This window comes from Chionomys nivalis, chromosome 1 (genome assembly GCF_950005125.1).
Source record: "Chionomys nivalis chromosome 1, mChiNiv1.1, whole genome shotgun sequence".
Lineage (NCBI taxonomy): Eukaryota > Metazoa > Chordata > Mammalia > Rodentia > Cricetidae > Chionomys > Chionomys nivalis.
Genome location: NC_080086.1, coordinates 139,136,513 through 139,147,188, shown reverse-complemented (window position 1 = coordinate 139,147,188; position 10,676 = coordinate 139,136,513). Strand labels below are relative to the sequence as shown.

The window sequence follows — 10,676 nt, the reverse complement described above, 5'->3', positions numbered from 1 at the left end:
AATAGATCTTTCACTTTCTTGGTTAGAGTTACCCCAAGATATTTTATGCTGTTTGTGGCTATTGTGAAGGGTGATGCTTCTCTGATTTCCCTCTCTTCTTCCTTAGCCTTTGTGTATAGGAGGGCAACTGATTTTTGGAATTGATCTTCTATCCTGCCATGCTACTAAAGGTGTTTATCAGCTGAAGGAGTTCTTTGGTGGAGTTTTTGGGGTCACTCATGTACACTATCATATCATCTGAAAATAATGAAAGTTTAACTTCTTCCTTTCCAATTTGAATCCCTTTGATCCCCTTATGTTTTCTTATTGCTATCGCTAGAACTTCAAGCACTATATTGAAGAGGTATGGAGAGAGTGGACAGCCTTGTCGTGTTCCTGATTTTAGTGGGATGGCTTGAGTTTCTCTCCATTTAATTTGATGTCAGCTGTCGGCTTGCTATAAATAGCTTTTATTATAGTTAGGTAGGACCCTTGTATCCCTAGTCTCTCCAAGACCTTCATCATAAAGGGGTGTTGAATTTTGTCAAATGCTTTTTCAACATCTAATGAAATAATCATATGGGTTTTTTTCTTTCAGTTTATTTATATGCTGGATTACATTGACAGATTTACGTATGTTGAACCAGCCCTGCATCCCTTGGATGAAGCCTACTTGATCATAATAGATAATTTTTCTAATGTGTTCTTGGATTTGGTTTGCCAGTATTTTATTGAGGATTTTTGCATCGATGTTCATGAGTGAGTTCTCTTTCTTGGTTGGGTCTTTGTGTGGCTTTGGTATCAGAGTAACTGCAGCTTCATAAAAGGAATTTGGCAATGACTTCTCTGTTTCTATATTATGAAATACATTAAGGAGTATAGGTATTAGGTCTTCTTGGAAGTTCTGGTAGAATTAAAAATATGGAACGCTTCACGAATTTGCGTGTCATTCTTGCGCAGGGGCCATGCTAATCTTTTCTGTATCGTTCCAATTTTAGTATATGTGCTGCCGAAGCAAACACAACCTTGAATTTTATTAATGCTAATTAGAAAGGGACAATGGCAGCAGAAAGACATTGGATAATGAAAACGTCTACTTAACTAAATCAACGGGTTTATTTCGAGGATATGCTGATCTCATAATGGAAACCAGAAGATGTAGTATGTTGGGGAAGGGATTTTGCTCTTGTTTCCACAGGAGAAGAAAAATTGTGGATACCATCAAAATTAATAAAGGTTCAGTTTGAAGAGGAAAGACCTCTTGGAAAAGGATAAATGACAGCTAATCCAAAATGATGACAACTGGTAGGAAAAACATATGAGATGGGGGCAGGGTTCTATTCTTATCTCTGCAGGAAAACACTCATCTTCAAAAAAATTCAAGGGATCCTGGATGTTTGAATACTGATAGATGGAAAAAATTACTACCCAATATGAATCAGCAAGAAAATCAAATAGGTTCCCTAAGTAACAATGTTTATATATATACATGTGTTTATGTATATTCATAAGTATATAGAGCTGGTTTTGGACTTGGACTTTGACTCAGTCCCTCTCTAATTCCAAGCATGTTGTTAAGAGAAACACCCAGAATTTCTGTCTCATGTCAAGAGCCATGATATGGGACAGAAGTAAAAAAGAACTTAGAAAACCTCTTTGCTTTTCTTCATATCTATCATACCTTTCATTGAACATATACATCTTTATATGTCTATATAATTAATGTTTAAGTTTTCCACAATGAACAATGAATTTTCCTGCAGTAATCTCTGAAGTTTCCAGGAATAAGATGGGGGGCCCCATAACCATGACTTCACCGGGTTGATATGACACTGATAGTGCTACTACAAGAACTGTTTTGGGTATCAGCTGTACATGACAGTTCCAACTTGGTTAGCTGAAATGGTGCATCTCTTTTACAACATTCTGGTCAGACCTCCACTAAATACTCAGAGACTATTTACAATCTTACCAGACAATAATCTTGAAATTTAACCATTATTTTATTTTCACAGGATCCCCTACAAAGAACATCACTCCCATGACAGCTGGAAGTAATTCTAGAGGATGACGTCCCCTCTTCCAGCAAAGGTTGTCTTCAGGCTTAGGGACATCATTTAGGGGCTGATTATAGTTGGTATATGGTTGAGGATTGAGGGAGGAATTTTATAAGCTCAAGGATCTTAAAAGGGAGGGGGGAGTTGGATGATGGGATAATAGATTGGTAGCCAGTTGTCTCTGTCATTTGTTGAGCATTTTGGAAGTTTCTTGATTACACTTCCTGTTTGATTGATTTTTTTTACTTGATTATTATTTCCCTTCTCAGATCTTTAATAAGGTTGAAGGTTAGATAGTTGTAGTTACCTTCCTCATGATTTAGCCAAACTTAGATTCAATGTAAGATTTAGACTCCTTGAAATAGAATGATGGTAAAACTTTTGTTATGCATTCCTTGTTTAATGTTGCTTATTGTTTGTAATTTTATATTTGATATCTGTTCCTATTGTATACAGTTGTATTGGATTTGGATCGATCTTGTTTAGACAAAAGGGGGAGATGATGGGAAAGTTCTGTTAACCAATCACATCTAGTTAAGGCATGGCTACTGGGAACCAAGGAAGAAAAATGGCAAGGAACCAGGTATGTTCTCTCTGTGTGATTCCCACTGGACACAGAGGAAGTCAGACTCCCCATTCTTGTGGTGTGAGTTTCCCATTATAACCATTAAAAATATAATTGTTATCTTTACGTTGGCCTGGTTATTTCCCATATTGAGTTAATTCACAACATACAGTAGTTAGGATAATTATTGAATATATTTGTTCTTATTGTATATAATTTTGTATTAGGCTTAGAACTCTCTTATTTAAGCAAAAGGAGAGTTGCTATAGGAAGTCTTACATCCTGCCCACTGGGGCACAGCCTCTTATACTATGTATGCTTATGTAGAGCATGTGCCAGCTTTCTTTTACAGCCACAGGATTCAGTTTCTGATCTCTGTTCCAAGAGGATTCTGATTTGTGAGTCTACCCCTAAATAAATAACCATCTATTTCTCAATTCTGAGCCAGTGTGATTTAAGTGTCCTTCCATAACTTTCAACAGCAGAAAGATGAATGGGTGACATGTGGAATGGCAGCAATTCACGAGTATCACAAGAAGCCCCTGGTCAATGGGCAGGACTGGAGAGGAAAATTAGCCAGGGTGGTGGTAGTTTTTCTTCCATACCCTGGTGACTATATTTGGGTCTAGCTCTGGACTGAGCCAGTGGCTAAAAAGCCTCAGGCAAATGGCTTATTTTGTGAATGCATAACCTAAACATTGGGCTCCAAATGTAGCAATAATAATAAAAACCCAGTAACAGATGTTGAGATTGAACCTTAAGATCAGAAAAGCAAAACAGTCAGCCACAGGTTGTTACCTCTACCTCAGTCTGAAATGATGATCCTGCATTCAAAAATCTCAGAATAAGACTGTGTCTAAAAGTTGTATCCTCCTATATTATATTACTCTCTAGGGCTGGGATTAAAGATGTGTACCACTACTGCCTGCTTTCTATATCAAACTAATTTGGCTAGTGGGAATAAAAGTGAGTGTCACCACTGCCTGGCCTGTAGGGCTGACCAGTGAGTTTGTTTTACTCTCCGATCTTCAGACAAGGCTTATTTATTAAAATACAAATGAAAATCACTACAGTAGCTCAATTGATAGAGTGCATGTCTAGAAATTATTTTATACGTGAAATACCATGAAAACATCAAACTTTTATTCTTTTTGGGGGGGGTGGGTGTTTCAAGACTGGATTTCTCTGTAGCTTTGAAACCTGTACTCAAACTTGCTCTGTAGATCAGGCTGGCCTTGAACTCAAAGATATCCACCTGCCTCTGCTTCCCAAGTGCTGGAATTAAAGGCATGCGCCACCACTGCCCAACATCAAACTTTTAAGTTATAGGCATAAGATCAACAAGAATCCCAAGTGAATGGAAAGATAAGACCATCAATAAAATCATAAAAGGAAATTGCTCCAATAACACACACCTACAAATAAACAAGAAAGCCAGGACCAGAAAAGAAAGATTCAGACAACATGACCCACGAACAGGCCCATGGTGCACTACCCCAGATTCTGATGAGGAAACATGTTCCTGTCCAGTGCCATGATTGACTGAATGGAACAAGGATACCTACATGCATGCTCAGGGAAGTTTTCCATAGGTTACAAAGAGAAACCAGATTCACCTGCCACCTTGTGGTGCCTGGAAGATGCACACTCCCATGGTAAGCAAATGTATGGTGTGGTATGAGACAGAGAGAGTGAAAGGAATGTTTCATTGCTATAAGCAGAAGCATATCTATAGAGGTGAAAGCGGTGAGGAGCAAGCTAATGTGGCTTGACTGTTACCCAGGACCATGGTTAGGTCTGTGCCTGTTCTGCTGCAGGGAACATGTCTGGATTCATTGCATGCACAATTTGTGTTGATGTCCCTGGCTCCTGATACCACCAAAACCCTAGAGGATAGTGCTGTACAGAGTTGGTCCTGCCCCTCACTGTCTACAACACTAGGGAAAACTGGTCCTGCACCTCACCTACTGATGCACTCAGGAAACAGGGTACTAAACCTCCCCTGATGTGCACAATAGAGATGACCTTATTTGCATGGGCATGGGTGAGGGCATTAGAATGGAAGAGCAGGTCAAGCCTGCCATGCAGTGAGGGAAAGATTCCTCCCCATTCTGCTAGCCAACTACAGCAGGTGAGGGACCTGACACAACACCCCCACCAGCTGCAGCTCTCAGTAAAGTGGGCCCTGCACCTTTCCTGACCCTATTGACAGGGAAGCTTTAGAACAGCACCAAAGAAAAGTGCCGCGGACTGACTCTCTTGGAGATCGAAGACCGAGGGAGAACAGGGGTGAAGGCTTAGGAGAACCCAGGATTGAGCGAATGACAGACAGACACAACTCTAATGAGATTTGAGTCTGCTGCAATTTTATTAAAATTCAAGCATCACTTTTAAGAGATTACAGAAGGAAGTTGACAAACATTAAAGCTTACATAAAGAAAATGATTACAGGCAATTGATTATTCTCAGCAAGTCTTGTGGTCAGGGCCCGGTGGGCAGAAATTTTCTTTGAAATTCGTCTCACACCACTAACCAACTGCACTTTCTCATGGCCCTAAATCATATCTGCCTTCAAGGTAACTGAGGTAACCCAAACACCATTCTTCAGGATTCCACCCCCAGGGTTTGCTCCAATATTGAATGGCTGGCTTCACGTTATCAAGAATAACCTGCCTTTTTTTCCTATCTAAAATGCACCAGGGGTTTCTCATTCTGGCTAACCTCTCCATGCCATCCCATATGTTTACCTTCATAATTTACCCATCTTCTACCAAATCTCCTATCATGAGCTCTTTCTGTTCTAGGATATCCATAAATTCCCCCAGTGAGCGAGCCAGAGTCTTAATCATAACATTAATGGCAGGCTGCTTCAACAACCCCCTATCAATCATACCTTTTAAGTTACAAGTTCCCACTCTATCCCAATCCCAACGATCCCCAGAAATCTCAGGAGCTCCCTGAGGCACAGAAAGTGACTGCACAGAGCAGATAAAGTGTGGATTCCTAAGACTCAGACAGAACTTCAATAATCAGTCCAAGAGAGAATTCCTGAGACACAGACACCAACTTCAAGGATTGGACAAAGAGGCAAAGACGCTCTCTGTACCTATTGAAAGAAGAGATGAGTAACCACCAATTCAAGAGTTCATCCAAAAACCTAAAAAGCAACATGGTAACACCAGACCCCAGTGGTCATACAACAGGAAGACCTGATTATCCTAACACAGAAGAAGCAGAAAAAAACAATCCAAAATATAACTTTGTGAATATGATAGAAGCCCTCAAAGAGAAAATGAAAAGTTCCCTTAAAGAAATGGAAGAAAATACATACATATTGCAAGATGTCAATAAGTCTCTTAAAGAAACCCAAAAAACAAAGGAAAAAACAAACAGGTAGAGCAAACAGTTCAAATAGTTCAAAACTTGAAATAGAGGCAATAAAAAAAAGACAAAATGAGGGAATTATGTAAATGGAAAATATGGGTAAACAAACTACAGATGCAAGCATAACCAACAAAATACAAGTGATGGAAAAGAGAATCTTAGGTGTTAAAGATACTATAGAGGAAATAGATTCATCTGTCACAGAAAATGTTAAATCCAATGAATTCTTAACACAAAACATCCAGGAAATCTGGGATACCATGATAAGACCAAACCTATGAATGATATGTACAGAAGAAGAACTCCAGTTCAAAGGCACAGAAAATATATTCAACAAAACCATGGAAGAAAACTTGCCCAACCTAAACAAGGATATACTTATGCTGTGGGACAATGGTCTTTTATCCTGTTACTTGTATTATTTTTAATAAAATGCTGATTGGCCAGTAGCCATTCAGAAAGTAGGGCAATGAGAATTTTGGGAAGAGGGAAGTTTGAGACTGCAGTCATGACCCATATGCAGAGGAAGCCAGACAGAGCAAGTAAAATGTGACTACCTCACAGAAAAAAGGTACCAAGTCACATGGCTAACACAGACAAGAACTGTAGGATAATATAAGATGTAAGAATTAGTTAAAAAGAAGCCTGAGCAAATGGGCTGATCAGTTTGTTATTAATGTAGACCTCTGTGTGACTCTTTGGAACTTCACAGCTGCAGGACCAGGCAAGTCATAAAACACAGTCAACATGCGTATAAAGGTACAAGCAAGAAGCTTACAGAACAACAAATAGACTGGATCAAAGAAATCCCCTCACCATATAACCATCAATACACAAAACATACAGAATTAATAAGTAATATTACAAGCTACAAAGTAAAAAGGCTAAGTATGATTGCCATTTTTACTATGTTAATTATTCTGCCTACCCAAGAGCATGGGAGATCTTTCCACTTTCTGGTGTCTTCTTTAAGAAAGATTAAAAAAAAAAACACAGCCTACAAATCACAATCCCAGAGAACTTAGACAACAATGAGGACACTAAGAGAGACATACATAGATCTAATCTACATGAAAAGTAGAAAAAGACAAAATCTGCTGAGAAAATTGAAAGCATGGGGACCTTGGAAGAGGGTTGAAAGGGAGGGTAGAGACAGGGAGGGGGCAGAGAAAATGTAGAGCTCAAAAAAAGAAATCAATAAAACGGCTAAGTAACATATAAAGGCTGACCTATCAGAATTACACCCAACTTATCAATAAACAGTCTGAAAGCCAGAAGGTCCTGAACCTAGACATTCATCACAAACTTCTGAACACTCAGGGTGACTGCGTTGTACATTCATAACAGGACTGCAATGGATGAGATGATGAAGTCCACCCAGTACATGACCACAAATAAAGCCACCAGCAGCAAGATGGTCGGGGAGGCGCTTTTCTTAGGAGACACACTTGGGTGGCTGAGGCTGTGAAGATGCTTGCATCGCCTCTGATGTCTGAACAAGATAATCACCAAATATACACTTGTGGTCAGCATAACTACTACAAGAAATACATTCATGGGGCTGGGCAGTGGTGGCACATATCTTTAATGACAGCACTTGAAAGGCAGGTGGATCTCTGTGAGTTCAAGGCCAGCCAACTGGTCTACAAGAGCTAGTTCCAGGACAGGCTCCAAAAGCTACAGAGAAACCCTGTCTCGAAAAAAAACAAAAAATAAAAAAAAAAATACATCCATCCATGAAAGTTGTCACTGTTAAAATCAGTGACCTGATGATGTAGCTCATGGAGAAGAATGAGTAGAATTTAGTGACCTTCAACTGGTTGGTCTTTCATGTTGGTAAAAGTGCCAGCATAGAAGATTTGGTTGCTATTAAATGACAACTATTAAAGTTGATAGAACAAATAAATAAGAAAGCACAAATAATGTAATTTTGTTTATATTTAAATTTTGCCAACAAAGAGGTACTGGAACTGATAGTGACAGCCTGGAACACACTCAGGAGACAGATGACACAGATGAAGAGGCCTCTCATCACTCTGTTTGTGTAAAAAATTGTCTTACATTTGAAGTCATTCTCAATGTTCAGTGACTCAAATATGTCTGTAGCCAAATATTTGCTACAGTGAGGACAAGCACTATGTGGATGAGGCCAACTGACAGGAGATCATGCCCCTGGGTTTAGGTCTGTGACCTAGGTTTATGAAAGTGTGGGGAACAAAAAGAGAAATATATTGTCCAGGCTCCAAGTCCAGCTTGAAAATTAAGAGCATTCTTCAATAAGGACATTAAGTGGAAAGTGTATTCACCTTAGGAAATAAAAATGAAAAAACTGAAATGAAAAAAAATGAAGTTATGCCCTGGTGATGCTGAAGCATGAATGTACAGCCCATATATGATGCTGCTGTTGACCTTGTCCATATTGGATTTCGTGGTCTAAGTTGATGAAGATGACTGACCAGGGCTCTTCCTCAAGAGGGCACCAGATCCCAGTACAGATGACTGTAAAAACCTATTTTAAATATCTGAAAAAAATAATATAATATTCAGCAAACTTGTGATTCACTGGTCAGTATGTCCATATCAACATTCTGTTTTGCCTATTTATTCTTGATTAACCCATATCTTTAATTTTTGAATTTCCACATTAAACATGGCCTATATTTATATATGCCCAACATATCTCCTGAACATACAGAATACTGAGCATAATAAATGCATTCTCAGGCACATCTTATACAGAACTTCCACTTTATGTGCCTGTATTACACCTAGACCTAATGCCTTAGAAATTCAATCATACTGATTTGACTTACGTTGCTTCGTTTTATAGTAAATCCTGAAAGCAGTAGTGATGAGAACAGATGAGAACAATAATATTGGTACAACTGATTAAAAATTATGTTGATCTGGGGAAAAAGTCACAAAAGGAATCCAAAAGAGTGATGTGAGTCAATCTCATATTCTATCATTTTAATAAGCTCCATTCTACAACTATCCATTTGTTCTTAAAAAGCTTGATCTAGCAGAGGAATAGATTCAGTCCAACTGTCGAAAACATATGATTTCTCACCTACAGACATTTGCAGTAGTTTCAAAGCAGTGGGGTTTTTTTGTTTTGTTTTTGTTTTTTTAAGTTCTAGCATACAAGCTGGGGAGATGGCACAGTGGTTCAGAGCATGTTTTACTCTTGCAAATAACCTGGGCTAGATTCCCAGCAATGACATGGTGGCTTATAACCATCTGTAACTACAGCTATATTGAATCTGTAGCCTTCTCTGATATTGAAAGCAAGAGGTGCATAGATAAACATGTAGGAATCATGTATATATGTAAAGTCAAATAAGTAAATCTTAAAGAAAGAAACAAAAAAATGAAAGTATGTTATCAAATTTTGTAGGGATAATAATTATTTCAAGGCATGGTCTCTAAACTGTCCCCAGCTAGATCCTTGGATAGCTGAGGAGAGGGAGCCTGAAATGGCCCTATCCTATAGCCATACTGATGAATATCTTGCATATCACCATAGAAACTTCATCTGGCAATGGATGAAGCTAGAGACAGAGACCCACATTGGAACACTGGACTGAGCTCCTAAGGTCCAAATGAGGAGCAGAAGGAGGGAGAACATGAGCAAGGAAGTTAGGACCGCGAGAGGTGCGCCCACCCACTGAGACGGTGGGGTTGATCTAATGGGAGCTCACCAAGGCCAGCTGGATGATGGAGCATGTGATCAAACCGGACTCCCTGAACGTGGCTGACAAGGAGGGCTGACTGGGAAGCCAGGGACAATGGCAATGGGTTTTGATCCTACACCATGTACTGGCTTTGTGGGAACCTAGTCTGTTTGGATGCTCACCTTCCTAGATGTGGATGGAGGGGGGAGGGCCTTTGACTTCCCACAGGGCAGGGAATCCTGACTGCTCTTTGAACTGGAGAGGGAGGGGGAGGGGGTTGGGAGAAAGGGAAGGAAATGGGAGGAGGGGAGAAGGTGGAAATTTTTAATAAAATTTAAAAAAAAAAAGAACTCAAGAAGTTAGAAATCAAAATTCTAAATAACCTATTTAAAATATGGGGTATAGAACTAAACAGAATTATCAATAAAAGAATCTCAATTGACTAAAAGACACTTAAGGAAATGTTCAGCATCCTTTTTAATTGGGGAAATGCTAATCAAAACAACTCTGAGGTACCAACTTACACCTGTCAGAATGGCTAGGATCAAAAACACCAATAATATCTTATGCTGGAGAGAATGAGTAATAATGGGAACACTCTTCCACTACTGGTGCGAATGCAAACTTGTACAACCATTTTGGAATCTAGTATGGCAGTTTCTCAGATAATTGGGAATCAATCTACCTCAGGATCCAGCAATACCACTCTTGGGCATATACCCCAAAAATGCTTAATCATATTACAAAAGCATTTGTTCAGGTATGTTCATAGCAGCATTATTTGTAATAGCCAGAACCTGGAAGAAAACTAGATGTTTCTAGATCAAAGAATTGATAAAGAAAATGTGGCACATTTACACATTAGAGTACTACTCAGTGGTTAAAAAAAATGACATCTTGAATTTTCCATGCAAATGGATGGAGCCAGATAGCACCATCCTGAGTGAGGTAATGCAGACCCAAAAAAATGAATATAATCTGTACTCACTCATAAGTGTATACTAGCTTTAAACAAAG

At 39.1% G+C, this 10,676-nt stretch overlaps 1 non-coding gene and 1 pseudogene across 1 annotated transcript; both read right to left on the bottom strand.

Annotated features, from left to right (window-relative positions):
* Nucleotides 1-894: 894 nt before the first annotated feature.
* Nucleotides 895-1,001, bottom strand: LOC130890015 (U6 spliceosomal RNA). Its single transcript, XR_009058673.1, has one exon. It is a non-coding gene; the product is annotated as a U6 spliceosomal RNA (small nuclear RNA).
* A 6,271-nt stretch (nucleotides 1,002-7,272) lies between these two features.
* On the bottom strand, nucleotides 7,273-8,271 carry LOC130884856 (vomeronasal type-1 receptor 90-like; annotated as a pseudogene).
* Nucleotides 8,272-10,676: the final 2,405 nt, after the last annotated feature.